This window comes from Tachysurus fulvidraco, chromosome 2, assembly GCF_022655615.1.
Source record: "Tachysurus fulvidraco isolate hzauxx_2018 chromosome 2, HZAU_PFXX_2.0, whole genome shotgun sequence".
Classification (NCBI taxonomy): Eukaryota; Metazoa; Chordata; class Actinopteri; order Siluriformes; family Bagridae; genus Tachysurus; species Tachysurus fulvidraco.
In genome coordinates, this window is record NC_062519.1 from 27,451,940 (window position 1) to 27,469,742 (window position 17,803).

At 40.7% G+C, this 17,803-nt stretch overlaps 1 protein-coding gene across 4 annotated transcripts in view; it reads right to left on the reverse strand.

The window, feature by feature from the left end:
• celf5a (cugbp, Elav-like family member 5a) overlaps positions 1 to 17,803 on the reverse strand; it is a 184,550-nt gene that overhangs the window by 70,451 nt on the left and 96,296 nt on the right. The gene's annotated exons all lie outside the window — the stretch shown is intronic.

A 17,803-nucleotide genomic window follows, 5' to 3' on the forward strand; every position in this document is an offset into this window, starting at 1 on the left:
ATTATTATTATTATTATTATTATTATTATTATTATTATTATTATTATTATTATTATTATCCAGCTTCAAATTGGACTATACATCTTAGAAGTCATAAATACAAGAGCTTAGGTGATTATTTCAATAAGTGAAACACTTCACTGCGATTTATCCTGTAAATTTGGATAGTTTCAATAATTCCCTGATCCAGATCGATCATTTATACAACTGAGCAGATGAGGGTAAAGGGCCTGGGATTTGAACTCACAAGCTTCTGAGCAGAAGTCCAAAATGCGTAACATACCCAATGAGCTAGCACTTCTACTGGGCCATTTTAGGGAGGGTGAAGGAAACCAGAGAACCTGAAGGAAACCCACTTAAAAAGAACATGCACAACTCCATGCAGACTTTATTCCGAGCTCAGGATCAAACAAGAACCTTCAGAGCTATGCAGAGACGGTACTTCTTGCTGCACCACCAGTGGACAGGATAGTAAACAAATCAGGCTGCATAAATTATATTTACATTTATGACAATTGGCTGCCACCATCAGATAAGAGTTTTTTAAACAATCAAGCATTAAAGGTCCTGCGATATGAAGAGGGTAGATTTCCTCTTTCCTTTGCATGTGATCAGCTGCTCTGTGAGAGAGTAGCATGAGCAGTCATTTAAAAATGTGCAGCCCTGGAGGAAGCACATGCATTTGAGCTACATGTAGCCAGTAGGCGAAAATTAGCAAATGGAAGAAAATCGATTTTTAAAAAATCTTTTTGCTCAGGTATCAAGTGGGAGACTTGAGAAAGATGGTCAGGCAGAGTGAAGATGGGGAAGTGTGCAGGATCTTATAGTGTGAGGCTGATTTTTCCTCGCAGCTACTGTCGCCCTTTCGCCACGGCCGGTTGTGCACAGCAGTGCGGCAGGGAGATAAACGCAGGAGCGTGCGATGATGGCAGATTCCACAAGGCTGAAGGATGTTCCGCTGACTCGCAACCTCAGATGCGTCTGCAGCCGGGCTAAAATATTGTGATATGTGATTATTTCCTTTACACGTCTCATTCGTGTCTGAGGCTGAGTGAGGAGGAACCTTGAGGCTTCTTCGTTTCTATAAGCAAAAGGGAAACAAACAGGATTTCTGAATCCAGAAGGCCCGTGGAGGGGCGAGTGTTTAAAGACGTTCATTACTCAACAAGTAAACGGGCTTCATGCACAAGAGCAGCTTGTTTGTCAGTGTATTTAGAGTAAAGATGTGCTTGTAATTCCATGGCCACCAAACATGCCTCGAAGAAGTCGTGCACCTGCCTGGTGTGTCAAGCAGCAAGCAGCAGGGAGGAAAGGGATAATGATCATCAGCAAGCGCCTTGTTTACTCTTCTTTAAATGAATTTGAGGATCTTGTTTTGCCAGATTAATAATGCAGATTGTACATGATGGAGACTAAGAATAGCCGCTTAAAAGACAGCAGGGGAGGATACAGCAGCAGCAGGGACTGACGTGACATTTACCGGCATGCTGGGCCATTATGTCTATGCTGGGAGTACAGGCCCATCAACAATGCCTTCCCAAACATGACATTACAATTCTTGCTAAAGAAACAAGTTGATCTGGTTTTTTAGATATCTTCCAATCTGTTGAAAGCTCTTTAATGTAGCTGAAATGAAATTAACCTCAGTCCTGTTCATTCCCACCTTCACTGTAGCTTCAAGGTCCTGCACATTCGAAGCAAATCCCAGTTACCACGATATTAGCAGTAGCAGTCATGTCGCTCTCCCTCGAGCACATTTCACTGCTCCCTTATTCCCTCACAATATTAGTGGAAGGCAGATGTCCATAGCCAGGTCCAAGTTTTTTGTCCATAAAACAGCTTTAAAGAGATTCTAGCCATTTTTTCTAAATCTCAGGTGACAAAAATAGAACATGGGACTATTGAACACTCTGTGTGTGTGTGTGTGTGTGTGTGTGTGTGTGTGTGTGTGTGTGTGTGTGTGTGTGTGTGTGTGTGTGTCTCATAAATGAACACCACCTCTGAAAACCTCACGCAAAGAGGGGGGAAAAAAATCAATACTTTTCAAATCTTTATGATTCATTATATGATGTTGTCATGTCATCTATCTGGACACTCCGAGACCCACAAATGTACTGAACCTGGAAGCCCTGAAGAAATGGACTAGATATAAAGATTTAACACAGAGAGCTGAAACATCTGGTGAACAGAGAAGGATTAGAAGGAAACTTAACACTTAAAATGTCTACTTTCACTCTGGCACTTACTCTGGCACTGAATACTGTCACAGAAAATATGGAGCTAGTTAAAGGATATCTGTGAAACCATCATATGGAACTTGGCTAAAATATAATACTCTTAATTCTAATAATAATAATAATCTAGTGTGTGTGGAGTTTGCATGTTCTCCCCGTGCCTCGGGGGTTTCCTCCGGGTACTCCGGTTTCCTCCCCGGTCCAAAGACATGCATGGTAGGTTGATTGGCATCTCTGGAAAATTGTCCGTAGTGTGCGAGTGAATGAGAGTGTGTGTGTGCCCTGTGATGGGTTGCCACTCCGTCCAGGGTGTATCCTGCCTTGATGCCCAATGATGCCTGAGATAGGCACAGGCTCCCCGTGACCCGAGGTAACTCGGATAAGCGGTAGAAATTGAGTGAGTGAGTGAGTGAGTGACAGCTAGTGTACGGTGTACTCTCAACCAGAATCAGAATGGAAAAATGAATAAGGGAAATTATCGTGCAATAACACGCTTCCAGATCTATTAGCATCCTTATGAGCATCCCCATACTGCTCTTTGTGATCTCTGACATTTATTTCACTTATATCAAGTGATGTACCAAATACGCAGAGGATCACTAGCTGGTTCAGGAACTGGTACCAAAAACATAGAACGTATCACCAAGGTTTCGGCTAGAGTTGAATAAGAGAGCTGTGACCTTCCTTACATCTTCGTTCATGACATAATCGAGGCTCGAGATTCTGAGCGACCATCACAGGATCTTCATTTCCACGAGTCGAAGCGCATTCTCGTCTTTCTCCGAGACATCTTCTTGATGTTGAGTCTGGTTCCGTTCTCACCTTGTCGATTGCTGTTGAAGGGCTGTGTGACCCGCATAAAGAAGCATACAGAGGTGAGTACAAGCATAGGGGGATAAGGCCAGAGCCTTGGTGAATGCCAATGGTGATTTTGAAGGGATTGTCCAAAAAACAACACAATAATCATTGAATTAATGCAGTAGATATGAACACATCATAAAGTAATGACCATATATGAATTAGGAATAAATGTTGTCTTTTACTTACTACGTATTACATACAAGCCAGCATGCACAGTATGTAACACTCCTAGCTATTCCACTGCGGTTATCTGCTGCGTTGAGGTTTTTATCCATGCAGAACACCATTCCAACATCAACCTAGTTACTACTGAGAGGCAGTGGGGACAAGCACAGCTCCGTGTATTTGCATCAATCTGCATCAGCGCAGAGCTTTTTGAGAAAAGATGCTTAAAAACACTCACTCAGTGCTTGATTAGATTGTGTTTTAGGCATACATTTATGAAAGGGAGGATTTGTGTAATTGCATGCCTCAAAAATATCCTTGAGAAAATTGCTATCTGAGGAGTTCTGTCTCTTTGAGCGAGAAGTTGCTCACTTAATGAGCTGCTCGTGCTCTCGATATACAGTACGTATAATAAGAATACATACATATGTACAAACGTACATCTTTCCATTAGTTCCTTCTCAATTTCCCTCTTTTTATGTAATAGTAAAAAAAAAAGAACATTTAATGAACATTTTATTGTCTGTGACTGAATGTTCTTTGTTGTTTTTACAGTCAGTACGTAGTGAAAAGAAACTGCTACTGGAATGTGTTTCATTTGCAATTTGCAGTTCTTGCACTAATGTTAGCAACGTACTAGTACACACAACACAAGTACACAGCACCACCGCTCACTACGCACTGCATGTGGAACACAAGCACACCTCAGGCACCTTTATTATTTATTTTTTTCCTTTCTTTCTTATCACGACCTTGCATCGTAATTGTGTGTGTGTGTGTGTGTAATAATTCCTCTTGCTCATCACGTCTGTCCTCCCTCACACTCAGATTTCTGCTGGCTTTTCATGATAGTGCATCTCTGTCATTAGTCGGGAGTTCACTTGGAAGAAGCTAACCTGGATAGAAAAGCCACTCAGCTCTGATCTCGCCAATGAGCCTGTCCCGCATCAAAGTGCGCTTTGAAGTCCAGGTACTTGTAAAAGATTGGTTCAGGTTTCAGGTCAGGGTTCCAATAGCCGAAGGTGGGGCACGAGGGGATTTGAAGCCTTCGGCTGCCTTTTGTTCGTAGCCTTTCCTTCATGTTTATTAGGAGGAAAGCAATCTGAAAATCTACAGCAGGTCAGCTTTCTTCCTTACTTTCTTTTCTGGAGCCTTCATGCATTCATGTACCTCTGGCAATGATTATCCTTTAGAAGTGAAGCTATCATTTTAGCACATACAGCAGTCCTGTGTGTTAAACTCGAGTACAGCTATCATAGGAAGTAATTATATATGTTTCTTCACTGGTAGGAGGTAGAAGAATCCTGTTCTTCGTTCAAAGCATTAAATGGTCTTGCTCCCCAATATCTGGCTGACCTACTTTCCCCTTACCGCCCTGTCCGGTCCCTTAGATCAGCTGAACTTGGTTTGTTGTCCATCCCTCCTTTCCGTCTGTCTACTGTTGGTGGAAGGTCATTTAGTATAAATGCTCCTCAATTATGGAATTCGCTGCCTCCTACACTACGAAACATCACATCTGTGGGTGCATTTAAGTCCCAGTTAAAAACATATCTATTTAACAAGCATTTCGGATAATGCAATTATATGTATTATGTGTTGTGTATATGTAAATGTCTGAATGTACTGTATTTGTGAAATGTAAAGCGACCTTGAGCTATGGAAAGGCGCTATATAAATAAAACTTCTTCTTCTTATTCTTCTTCTTGTTCTTACAATTTCACAAATTTAAATAGTTTTTCACAAAAAAAAAAAAAAAAAACGAAAGCAAGCTACATCGCAAATTTGAAACAAAACATGCAGCAAAATCAAGAAGAATAAAAAACACAAGATCCTGGAGGCACTGATGTATTAAGTAAAGTCTGGTATATGTCCGGAACAACACACAATGGTCTGCGCTGTTATATGAGACTGATCTACACTGTGATGGTGTGATACGCTGAAATGTATTAGTGTTATATAACAGCTTATGCCACAGAGACGTCCCAACAATTCGTTGGTGGTTAGGTTTCAGATATGTAAGGGGAATGTGTGCAAGTTTCCGTATTAGAGCGAGTGTGTGTGTATGTATTAAGTAGAAAAGGTAAAACACTGAACATCTTTATTCCTAATCTCTCACGTTAGGCAGCAGGATAATAAGTGATGATTTAAAACTAATTCTGATTGCAGGCTGTCACAATACAACAGCCTTTAATGAATAAAAGTATATAGCAGCAGATAGATTACACTGATTATAGCAGTGGTATTGACTTATTATCTGGTTTCTGGATCAAAGTTCAATATTGCTTGAAATGTAGTTTGATTTCCTTTTTAAAAGATGGCCGAGTCACTTTTCAGTTACACACTAAAAGTATACGGATCATCACAGCCATACGTCGATCTTCCCCAGGCCTTTGCCACCAAGCTAGATTCACAGAATTGTGTAGGATGTCTGTGGATACTGTAGCATTCCAAGTTCCCTTCACTGGAACTAAGCGATCCAAACCTGCTCCAGCATGACAATAAAGAACTGAAGTGGCCTGCACAATTCAGGGATGAACTGGAACTCTGAATTAGAGGTCTTTAAAAAATCTAAGGTCTAAAAAAATGTACCCAATCTGAAGTGACCTGAATCACTTTTTACCCGAAATCGACATGCATAATTTTTTTTTTCTTTTAAGAAAGACCCGACCCGAGACAAACCTGAAAAAAATTAGACCCGAGTGCGACCCAGCCCGTTGGCAATTTTTTTTTAACCCGACTGGACCCGAATGTTGCATAACTCCACACTAAAGTAACCACTACAGTGTGGATTCAAAATTGATTGACAGTTCTGTTTCAACAAAAATTAGCTTACCGCCAGTCACACGATGTCGCAAGCGGTCTTGGCACACACGCGAGATACAGTAGTTCGGGTCTTCTCGGGTCCGTTCGGTAAAAACACATTCATTTTAAATTACCCGAGACCCGATGCCGCTATTATTTGGCCCGACCTATGTCAGAGGCACACGTGAAACTTTTAGACCCGAACCCGCTCGGGTCTCGGGACGGACCTTGGGTTTTCTGATCTAAGTGGACCCGTGAAGACCTCTAATCTGAATACATGCCAGGCCTTTTCATCTGATATCAGTGCCTGACTTCACTAATGCTCCAAAATCTAACAGGAAGCCTTCGCAGCAGGTGGAAAAAGTCTTTAAGGGGATGTTCAACAACCCTTTCTCATATGGGTTTGATGATCACATGTCAACAAATCATTGCCTATACAGATACTCTTCGAGTTACGAAAGTATTTTCGTTCTTACGATGGACGATAGCGATACGACAAAACTGTAAATATATTTTCCATTTTGCTCGTCAGGCAATCGTAGCAGCGTATGTGGTACAGTACTACATGTTGGGCCCCCGCCTTGGCGCCTTGTCAATGGCCTCGCCTACAGAGCTACGGAGTGCAAATGTCTGTATTAGCGAAAACATATTTAATAATCACACCCTCCAGTGTCACCCGTATGAGGCAAGGTTTCCGCTCTGGTTCCTCTCAAGGTTTCTTCCTTCCATACACAGGAGTTTTTCCTCATCACTGTGGCCTGAGTCACCTCAGACTTGCTCATTGGAGATAAATACAAACACATTTAAATCTATCTAATATTAATCTTAAATTTTGTATTCTATTAATCTATATATTATTCTTTATAATAACGTTTTTTCTCCGTTTATATTCAGTAAAGCTGCTTTGATATAATGTCAGTTGTAAAAATGCCATACAAATAAACTTGAATTGAATTGAATATTTTAGTTTTTTGCTCCTTTATCATCGCCATCGCCATCCTCATTCTCACCACAACTAAGTTAACGTAGCTAACAACAACCTAACGTTGTTCAGGTATGAAGACGTCAGACAGAATCACGGTGAGTACGTTACTATACGATACTTCAATGCGCGTATGAGACGCATGAGAAGATTTAGCGATTTCATTTTAGGGTTAACGCCATTGTTAAGGTTTTTCTAGCAGATAGGATTATCTACTGAACAAACTTTATATTAGATTGTATTAGCCAAATATATTGTTCTTTGTTAAATTATTAACACCTTACAGTTTACTACCCCATACTGATCACTATTCTCTAAGGTCATGGTTTTGACTTGCGATATTTTCTAGTTACTACAGTATGAAGTCATCAGAACGCATCTGCTCCGTAACTCAGGGACTAAGTGTAAAGTGTACAAGCAGTCCTCCAGGTAAGACTAACATGCACAACATTCCTTTATGATCTCCAGCAAAAGGTTACTCTGTCAATTTTTCCATCTGACCAAACAAGCTCAGCCATTCCAGCAGGGGAATCACTGTGCCCAAACTCGCCATGCCCACCCCTCCTGCCATCGCTACAACTAAGCACTGTTTAGAGCCGTTTTGCAGTGTCTCACGGAGCAGCATGACTTTAGCATAATGATGGCCCCCAAGCAGGCCGGTGTTTTTGCTCCAAGGTCTAACGGCTGTCTGCCGCTGGGCTATTTTTGGATGTGTGGCAGGCGTCATAAATAATGGAGCTGTAAACGATCCGTGGCAGGTCTTGCAGACAGATGGACGGAGTTGAGGAATGAGAAGAGCAAAAGAGGGAGAAAGTGACAGGATTTAAAGGGGAAAGAACCAAATGAAAAGGGAAAACAGGTCAACTTTCTAATTCCTGGATGTTCATAACACAGGCTTCTAATTCTGAGCACAGGTTTATGACTGCACATTTGTTCGTAGTCTCTTCACACTTTAGCCAAAAAAAAAAAAAAAAAGTTTATCAAATGCATTCTTTATCACAACCATTTGTGTTTTTATATTTTTGTTTGTTCAGAATTGCTTGCAAGCATTGAATTGTTGTTACAGTACTAGATTATTTAAACGTATTTAATGCATCTCAAATTGTACCTGTATGTATCTCTGTGCTATAGATATACACAAACACACACAAACTCACACACTTGTATGTCGATATGGTTTCTTTTTCTGTAGGTATCTATATATTGTGAGTCACATCCTGTGTCATTGAACAGTCTTCCCCCGAGCTGTGTTTCTATCACACAGATAAAGATCACAAGATGCAGATAAAGCAGGATGTAAATGGCTAACATTTTCTTTTGCCACATTCATAATTCATTCACTTTTCTTATCAGTATCCTCAAACATTACAGAGTGTCTTGGGCAAAAAAAAAGTTATTTTAGGTTCTCTTAAATGCCTCACACACATTTTATTTGCCTAGTGTTTTAGATCTTTTAACCATGGGGAATTGGAGTGGGCTGAATTATGGATTTAAAAAAAAGATGCAGAAAATAAAATGCAGAAAAAGAAGCTTACTTTGGAGATATTTTTAATCTCTCTCTCTCTCTCCTCTTTCTCTCTCTCTCTCCTCTCTCTCTCTGTCTCTCTCTCTCCTCTCTCTCTGTCCTCTCTCTCTCTGTCCTCGCTCTCTGTCTCTCTCTCTCTCTCTCTCTCCTCTTTCTCTCTCTCTCCTCTCTCTCTCTCTCTGTCTCTCTCTCTCCTCTCTCTCTGTCCTCTCTCTCTCTGTCTCTGTCTCTGTCTCTCTCTCTCCCTCCTCTCTCTCTGTCTCTCTCTCTCTCCTCTCTCTCTCTCTAATCTATTACACTGTACCTTATTTATATTTGAGGTTACAGTGCAGTTTGTATTAAAAGACATGTACGTATGTACCTATGATTTGCCCCAGATAGATGTAATTACCCTCTAACCTCAGAGTCACTGTTTCATTTCAAGCAAAAGTGTCAGAGGCAACAAAAAAAAAACTGTGTCCAGTTAATTACACGCCGCACTAGACGGCAGGCCTTCTGAGAGCAGTACTTCTCTTTACAAGGTAATCAAGGTGAATCGAATCTCATTTGGATGCCGTTGCTTTAGACGTCGCAGAAGGACAACTCGTCTGAGGCACTCAATACAAGACCCGACTGTAAGCGTAGTGTAAATCCAAGCCGCGAGCTTCCTACACGCAATCAGAATGCTGATTTTGTTTGGTGGCCTTGGTGGATTTTACATGTAATATTCATCCGTTTGATTTAGCACACTTGTGATTAAAGATCCTTGAGATATTTAAAAGTGAGCTCAGTGTGTGGGAAGGCTGCAATAAGCCACTCAGATGGTGCTAGAGCTGTGTGGAATGTTCCGGAGGCTGCTGTTTTGCGTGCTGCGTCTCAGTGCGGCTCTGCGGCTCAGCAGCTCTAATCTCCTCCCATCTGCTGATGGAGCTGCTCGCCCTGCACGGAGCCCAGAACCTGCTCCACCCCATCTGGGCTGCTCCCACCCACTGTCTGTATGTCTGTCTGTGTGTGTCTCTCAAAACAAAGGGCTCATACATGCAGAACTAGGTGGAGTACAAGTATGTTCAGTATGAGTATGTTGTTTGGTACTTGTCAATAAGAATATTCCGATAAGCGTAAAGCAATCAGCATGTCTCAGAACATTTTATTTACTTTCTTTATTAGAAAGTGCAAGAGTACAGAGTGCAGAATGCTTTGCTTTGATAATTGGCATCATTTCATGAAAGCATGGATCATGGATTTCTTAGCTGTCAGTGGCTAGCTAGCTAGCTAGCTAGCTAGAAAGAAAAAAATACATCAATAGTAATTACTATTATGAAACATTATTATGGCACTTTTGCCACCTTGAGACAGATCCAAAATAATGTATTAATAATAATTATAAGCCTGAACTCGTATATAAGTTAGATATAATTAATAAAAAAAATAATATATATTTTCCTAATCTAAATCTACTATGTGTATTATTATTCTATGTGTATAAATTATTATTATGTGTTAAACATGTGCTCTTGCTTCTTTACACGGAATAGCAAATAAAAAGAGGTGTGTGTGTGTGTGTGTGTGTGTGTGTGTGTGTGTGTGTGTGTGTGTGTGTGTGTGTGTGTGTGTGTGTGTGTGTGTGTGTGAGGGGCAGTAGGACTGCGCAGGCTTTAATGAGGCGGCTGCATATGAAGGAGCGTCATTAGCGGTGTGAGAGGGAGCAGCCTGGTGATTGCAGTGATTTGGCTCGGCTCCTTCTGACCCAGCCGGCCAATCAGAACACCCAGAGAGCCTCCTTCAGTGTGTGTGCAATCAGCGAGCCCATAGCGAGCGTACATACTCCCATCAACAACATCTGTATAGCAACATCCAGCAACAAGCATACAGTACAATATGAATACAGATTGTAAAATGACATGGTTGTATACTGTGGCACCAGACACCAGAGCTTTTGTAGCTTGCATTTAGAGCAATATAAGAAAACACTAAATAATCATGGACACAAAATAGCCTCATTATATGTTAAATGCTGACTGAATCGAAGTCAAGCTGTGCAGAAGTGGTGCTGTGCAATGACCTTAATGGTGGGGATTATATACAGTAGGAAAGCCTTTTTTTTTACACCCATGAACACAGAGGACAAGATGGCACAGATTGTACCTTTACTCACCCTCCCTCTCTCTCTCTCTCTCTCTCTCTCTCTCTCGCCTCGTGCTCGCTTATACCTTTGTGTGCACCCAAATCAAGAAACCTTGGGCTCATATCTAATGACCAGTCTCGCAGAGCACTAAGGTCAGACACCCTCATGCACTATTACATCTACTCTTTAAACACCATTAGCCGGTGTATCAGATTGCTTTTGTCTGTAGGAAGATGCTGTAGTTTCTCAGATGTTTGCATCCATGTATTTTTTACTTACTCATATTCTAAGTATGAACACAGTATCGGATTGATTCCTGTTACCTGATATCAACACATCCCTAATAATATAACCCAAATATATACTGTAACAAACACAGTATCACAACACATGATACTTTTAATCATAAGACTCTTGAGACACATCCAAAATATCTAAATAATAATCCAGGTTTGGGAACACCAGCCTCAGAAATCCTCCCACAAATTTAGAGATTCATAACCCACTGAGTTTATTACATGCACTTATACAGCACTTAATAAACCGGCGACTTTTTGTATATGAAAACGAATAAACTGTACATAGACTCAGTTACCAGTTTACTGTCTACTACAGCGATGCACTTAAGAAACCCAGTGCATGCATTTCTTATATTTTATGGTGATTATTTCAAATTAATGCTGGTTTGCGTATCAGAAAATAATGACGCAGTGAAGACGTTCTGATCAATCAGTGTTTAGTGTGTTGGTGTTAACTGAAACAATTCTGAGTTCAGCTGGAAATCTATTGAGCACATGAGCTGGTGGGGGGAAAAAAATTGGAGAATGCGCATGGAGACGGCTGCTTTGTGTAATGTCCTGTGGCGCTCTCCCTCGCTTGTGGATAAGACGGCGAGCTTGTTTCTCCAGGTGATTGTGACGGTGATAAGGGAGTGGCTCTTATTGAGGGTGACAGCAGCAGGGCTGAGCGGATCACCTTGTGCCTGCTCGTCCTTCTGCTCAGGCCTGCACTGCCTCGCCTCAACAGGGACACAATCTGCTGGCTGGAATTAGCTCGCAGTCGGAGGAAAACTAAACATGATTTCTGACCTTTCCTTCTTGTGTTCAACAGCAACCTTTGGTGGTCCTCTGGCTCAGCCCTGCACAGGAGGTAAAATGAATTCCTAGACACTGCTTTACATGCGTGTGATTACGACAGGATGTGTGTGTGTGTGTGTGTGTGTGTGTGTGTGTGTGTGTGTGTGTGTGTGTGTGTGTGTGTGTGTGTGTGTGTGTGTGTAGAGGGTGTAGGCGTACTGCTAAAAGGGCATCATTTGTTGGATGGCTGCACTGTGAGGAAAATGTGAATTCTCATATGAGCCAAGTTTTACATTAAGGAACAGGCTTTGTCCTTTTATATATTTTATATACTACATTTTCAACACTTTTAATCTATTTTTTTTTTCAGATATTTATTCTTCTGTACTACATAAAAGTTTTCTGTATCAGGAAGGGTCATCGCTGAACATTCTTCCTCTGGGATTTAAGGGTTGGTATCTTCCTTTTTTAATGTTTTCCAGCCAAGAGAATATCACAAAGCTGACTGACGAGTGAACCTGACTGACCGCGGACCTCCCAGTGTCTGCAAAATAATTGATTTACATTTCTAAATGTGATCCTCTCTATTATTATAGCAATATTATATCTGAAATTGTATGTGCAATAAATCAAAACTGTTTCTTCCATTTAAAGTTCTGCTTATCTGCCTGTTATTTCGGTTAGTTATCCGAATCCAACATTTTCTTTCTACTCCCTTGACTATACAGTATTACTATATTAGGAGTGCGATTGTCTATAAATACATTATTCAGAATGAACAGGTAATGTGTTCTAAATTAATACAAATACAGATATGAACTGAAGGTGGATTATTATTATTATTATTATTATTATTATTATTATTATTATTATTATTATTATTATTATTATTATTATTATTCAAGATTGTCAGTAATGGTCACAGCACATTTGTTTGAGACTAATGTTGCCCAGCAAGAGGACAAAATAAATGCCTTTCATGTGAGCAAGAGGTCAGATCTGAAGCTGACCGGACAAAAAAAGACAACATTTATTAACATGAACATGCAGCGCTACATGATGCAATTACAAGGTTATGTACATTCATCATTAGTAACTGCCTGGTCAGGACGCTCATTTAAACGATGCTGCTAGAAAAAATACCCAATTAAATACATTTAAAAAAATACAGTGTGCAAACAAACAAACAAAAACAATAATTATGCAGCAGGATTATTTTTTATGCAACTGGAAGTCCCATGCTCATGACTAGTTGGGGCCAATTATGAAGACAAAGACAAAAAATCTGAACAGACAAAAAAATCTGAAGTAGGCCATTTCTAATTCAGGCTAAATCCAAATACAGTTGAATATCTGGAGCACTGGACACATACAGATACAGAGTGTGGCACTGAGATGGCAGCAGGATGCATTATGGGAAGAAGGTAAGCTGGCAGAGGAAGTGTGAAGCTCTGGGCAATGTTCCACTGGGTATTCATGTGGATGTTACTTGATACGTACCACCTAGCTAACATTGTTGCAGACCAAGTACATCCTTCATGGGAACACTACTGGACTCTTCCAGCAGGATAATGCTCCTTGCATTGTTCAAGAATGCTTTAAGGAATCTTGGTGCCAGATTCTACGACGGAGGCTTGTGGAGTCCCAACTTCAGTGAGTCAGAGCTGATTTGGTAGCACAATATTAGGCTCATGATTCTAATCTTATGGCTAATTATAGTATACGAACCCCATAGGATTCTCAGTCTGTATGTGTCACGACTCTGTATGTGTCACAGGGCATGCATAGTGCCTTAGGATAGGAATATAATGAAGTGCTGACCCTTATATGGGGGATTAACATGGCTTTATCTTTGTCAGCCTATTCCAAGCGACTTCATATATACACCTCGTCGAGTGCAATCTAAGCAGGAAATATAGATTCTCTCTCGTCAGGAAAACACACATTGCTTCCAGCACATGACCCTTCACTTGCCCTTTTCCCAGCCAAGGCTAAGCAGCACAGCTCAGTGTGTCTGCTGAGCTATAACGGTTGAGTCTGTAGGTCTGTAGCCTGCTTCTTTACTGATACAAACAGCACATTTCTCAGGCATGTAAAAATGCTTGAGTCATAGATACTATACCTGCATTATAATATTATTATCATCATAGGTGTTATATATCCTATAGTTATAACATTATTATTATAAAGATTGAATGAAAGGGAACTCAGATTTTTTTCTTCTGCAGTGAGAAATATTTCTGATTTCCCACACATGCACAGAGACACAGTCATCAGCCAGGGGAAAGGCAAACTTCTTGTTTTCCTTAATCTTCTATTAAAATGCAATGCAAAATGATTTCTCACACATGCACGGTGATGCAGTCCGCTGTTCAGAGGAAAGGAAATCATTTTGCATTGCATTTTAATAGAAGATTAAGGAAAACAAGAAGTTTGCCTTTCCCCTGAATGACACTAAAGCACTATATGAATAGGAATTAGTCATACATAAAAAATCTATTTTAATAATTACACTAATGACAAGGCTTCGTTAGACTACATGATATAGTGTATACGGAAGCCCTTCGTGACAACTCACATAAAGATACACAAATATTTATGAAATATTTTTTGTCAGGTTTGATGTCGTGACATAATATCGAGTCATGTGACCTAAGGCTCATTATGGGCATTATGGGCATTAGAGCACAAATATTACAGGCATAAATACAAGACTTGCTACACATAATAGCTAGCTTTTGAATAGAATTCAGTCCAGAATGTGACTAAACACAACTATAAATGTTATCGTCAGACCAGAACTGAAAATGATTTATGATAGCTGATGGCTTTTGGAATAAGTCTTTGGAAATGTCTTATACCCCTTTTTCCACCAAAAAGAACCGAGTGCTGGTTCAGAGCTAGCTCTGGTGCTGGTTCAAAGTTGGTTCCACTGGAGATCCTTCTAAGGACCGGTTTGCCTTTCCATGGGCTAGAGAGCCATCACAGAGCCGAGTCTGATGTCACTGTATATGTGTCACGTGTCCTAGCAACGTTAGCGCAGCAGCGACAAACACAAACACATCAACAATGGCAGTTGTTGCTTTACTGTTAATGCTCATGGCTTTGCGAACCTACATTAGCATCCAAACGTGGCAATTCCAACATGTACGTGCAGCTCCATGTAATCTGTATAAACGGAGGTTTTAATCAAGAAAGTACATAACGTTATTTTATCTTTAACATAGAAAAAAATTAGCCTTAGCATGTAGCTACCTACTATCATGTGTGCTGATAATGTATCATATTGCGGTAAAGTAAAAGTGTATTAAACATTAGTATACTTAAGGTACATTATCAAAGGCGCTAACAGTAGCTCCGCCCACAGCCCCTGACACAAGCGGTTCTTAAGTCTAGACCAGCAAAGTTTTGGTGCTATTTAACCACTTTTCCTGGTTCAGAGCCGGTGCTTTGTTAAAAAAGAAAGAACTGGTTCTAAATTAGGCCCTGGCTCCAAACCAGTACTCAAACTGCCTCGGTAGAAAAGGTGCATAAGTCAGGGTCGAGACGGATCAGGAGCCTGTGCCAGGAATGTTGAAGGTGTAGGTGGGAATACACTCTGAATTAGACACCACAAACATAAACGTAAAGGTTAATGCTCCTAACTCATACTGAAGACCTGTTTATGTAGAAATACTGTGTTAATTATGTAGCGTTCAATCTTAACCACAAGCTCTTTAGAGTGTCTTTAAGAACAAAATACAGCATTCAACTCTGCCTGGAGATAAATTTAAGTTTGTAATCTTGGGGGATTGTCTTAATATTTAATTACTCCGTGTAGCATTAATTAGGTTATTACCTAGCTTACTAATTCATTTATAGGGGTTTTCCTGTTTAGCTAAGTGTTTTCATCGGTCAGAATAAAACTGGTGGGGTCTAACGGTTGCGTCCAGTGACCATTTTAAAAATTCACTGCATGTAATGGAGTGCTGAGGTTTATTGTGTGTGTATGTACATCCCAGGCCACATTTCTTCCAACACAATCTTTATTCCAGTGAAAAATATACAGAACCTCACTGCTTCCTCGGTCAATTTGTCGTCATTGCTGCATCTGAGTGAGCTTAAGCAATTCCGCCCTCTGTCCTTCAGAAAACAGCTAATACAAACACAGGAGAGTGGCCATGAGTACAGCGAAGAGCTGAGAGAAAGACTTGCACAGTTGCATCCGTGGTGTGTGTGTTTCTGGACTGAAATCATTATTCCCTTATGATGGACAACTCGCTGAATCGAGTAAGCTGTTCTACTAGCAGATTGACAGACAGAAAACAGGCTAAAATTTAGACATGAAAAGTCAAAACCAAGTGGATAGCGGGATTTTGGTGGATCTGTACAGAAAGATGGACTGGAAATCTATAAAAATCATAAGGGACTAAAACTGATTTATCTTCTGTTAGGTCTTAAAGGCCACTCAGGGGTAGTGAACAGCCCTTCAAATAGTAATAGCTACCAATTTTATATTCAGCCTGTACTGGTCATCAGCCTTGCCTCTAAAGTAAAATCAGTTTCATAGCTAAGCCCTGGGGAAGAGAGGAAGCAAGTGTGTGTGTGTGTGTGTGTGTGTGTGTGTGTGTGTGTGTGTGTGTGTGTGTGTGTGTGTGTGTGTGTGTGTGTGTGTGTGTGTGTGTGTGTGGTAAAAAAAGAGAGAGTGTGTGCATGTGAATTCAACCAGGGATATAATAGTTTGCAATAAACATACTGTCATCTAGCAATGTAAAGTGAAAAAAATGGTGCTTTGGAAGTTCCTTGCGTTTTAATTTGCAACTTTCAAGCTCCCACATGCTTTCCACCATTATGAATTGCTGGGTGAGTAGAATGAAAAGCTCTCATTTCTCTGAAAACACTTATTTGCGAGTTCTATCATTTTCGAACCATAACAAAATTGTTTCCTCTGGAATAGGCGGTGGGCTGAAAGCTCCAGCTCCATTAAAGTTTGCGGAAACGATAATTGCATGCTTCTGACATATCACGGGCATTTCACAAACAGGTAGATTGTCCTCATAAATTCAAGCTGTGCAACCTGTCGACATTCAGCGCACTTTTAATGAAAATGCCCCACCATCTTAATGTAAGCAGGCAATGTGTCAGCGAGATAAGCCAATGAGGAGATCTTTATACATGTGACCAGCAGGGACAACTGAATGAAGAAGACAGTTTAATCAAATTATCTTTGCAGTCTTAATAACTAGAGACAGATAATCCTGATGGACTCGGGTTTCCTCAAGGTTTTTTAAAGGTCTTCTCCAGTAGGACCTTTGATTTTTTTTATTCATTTCTTTTTTTTAACTTCTCTCTTTAAACAAGTATGACCTTTTCACCACTTAATGAGAATAGGAGTGTAATTAGAAGTGGTAGTGCCACCTTGGGCTACACCACACAACTTTCTTCAATCCCAGCGAATGACTAGTGTTAAACCCTGGTGCCATTTCACCATGATTGCAAAAAGGTAATTAATTTATTTTGCATGGATCTCGTAGCTATATCCATGTGGAGAGGCAACATTAGCACTCAGCACTAGGCTTCAAGCAAGCCCATAATGACTGTAGCAGAGAGAAATCTACAGGCCAGAGCTCAGGATGGTTAGAAATCCCCCCAAAACCATTATGGTCACATTGGTGCTGGATTGCTCCTGAGGTGCTACTCTGGTCTGTTCTTTAAGATGATGTGTAACTATTGGGGCCGGCCTAAGCACGCTTTCCATCTCCACCAGAATCACCAGAAGTCAGGCAATGAGGGAGCCTGAGGATGGCCAAGGGGAGTCTGGGGAGTGCTAAAACTGGCCGCTTGCAGGGAAGTCCAAAGACAGCAGAGCGTTGTGGTTAATGCGAACACACACCTCCACAATGGTAAAATCAATGGGGCTTTATGGGGCATCAATCTTCACAGAGTAAGGCCTGCCTATCTACTACAGGGGTGGACCATTTCGGGGGTGGGGCAACCAGAAGCTAAAATGGTAGGCTTTTACAGGAAAGTTGCTGGTTCGAATTGTGGACTGATCTAACACATTGCCAGATTCTT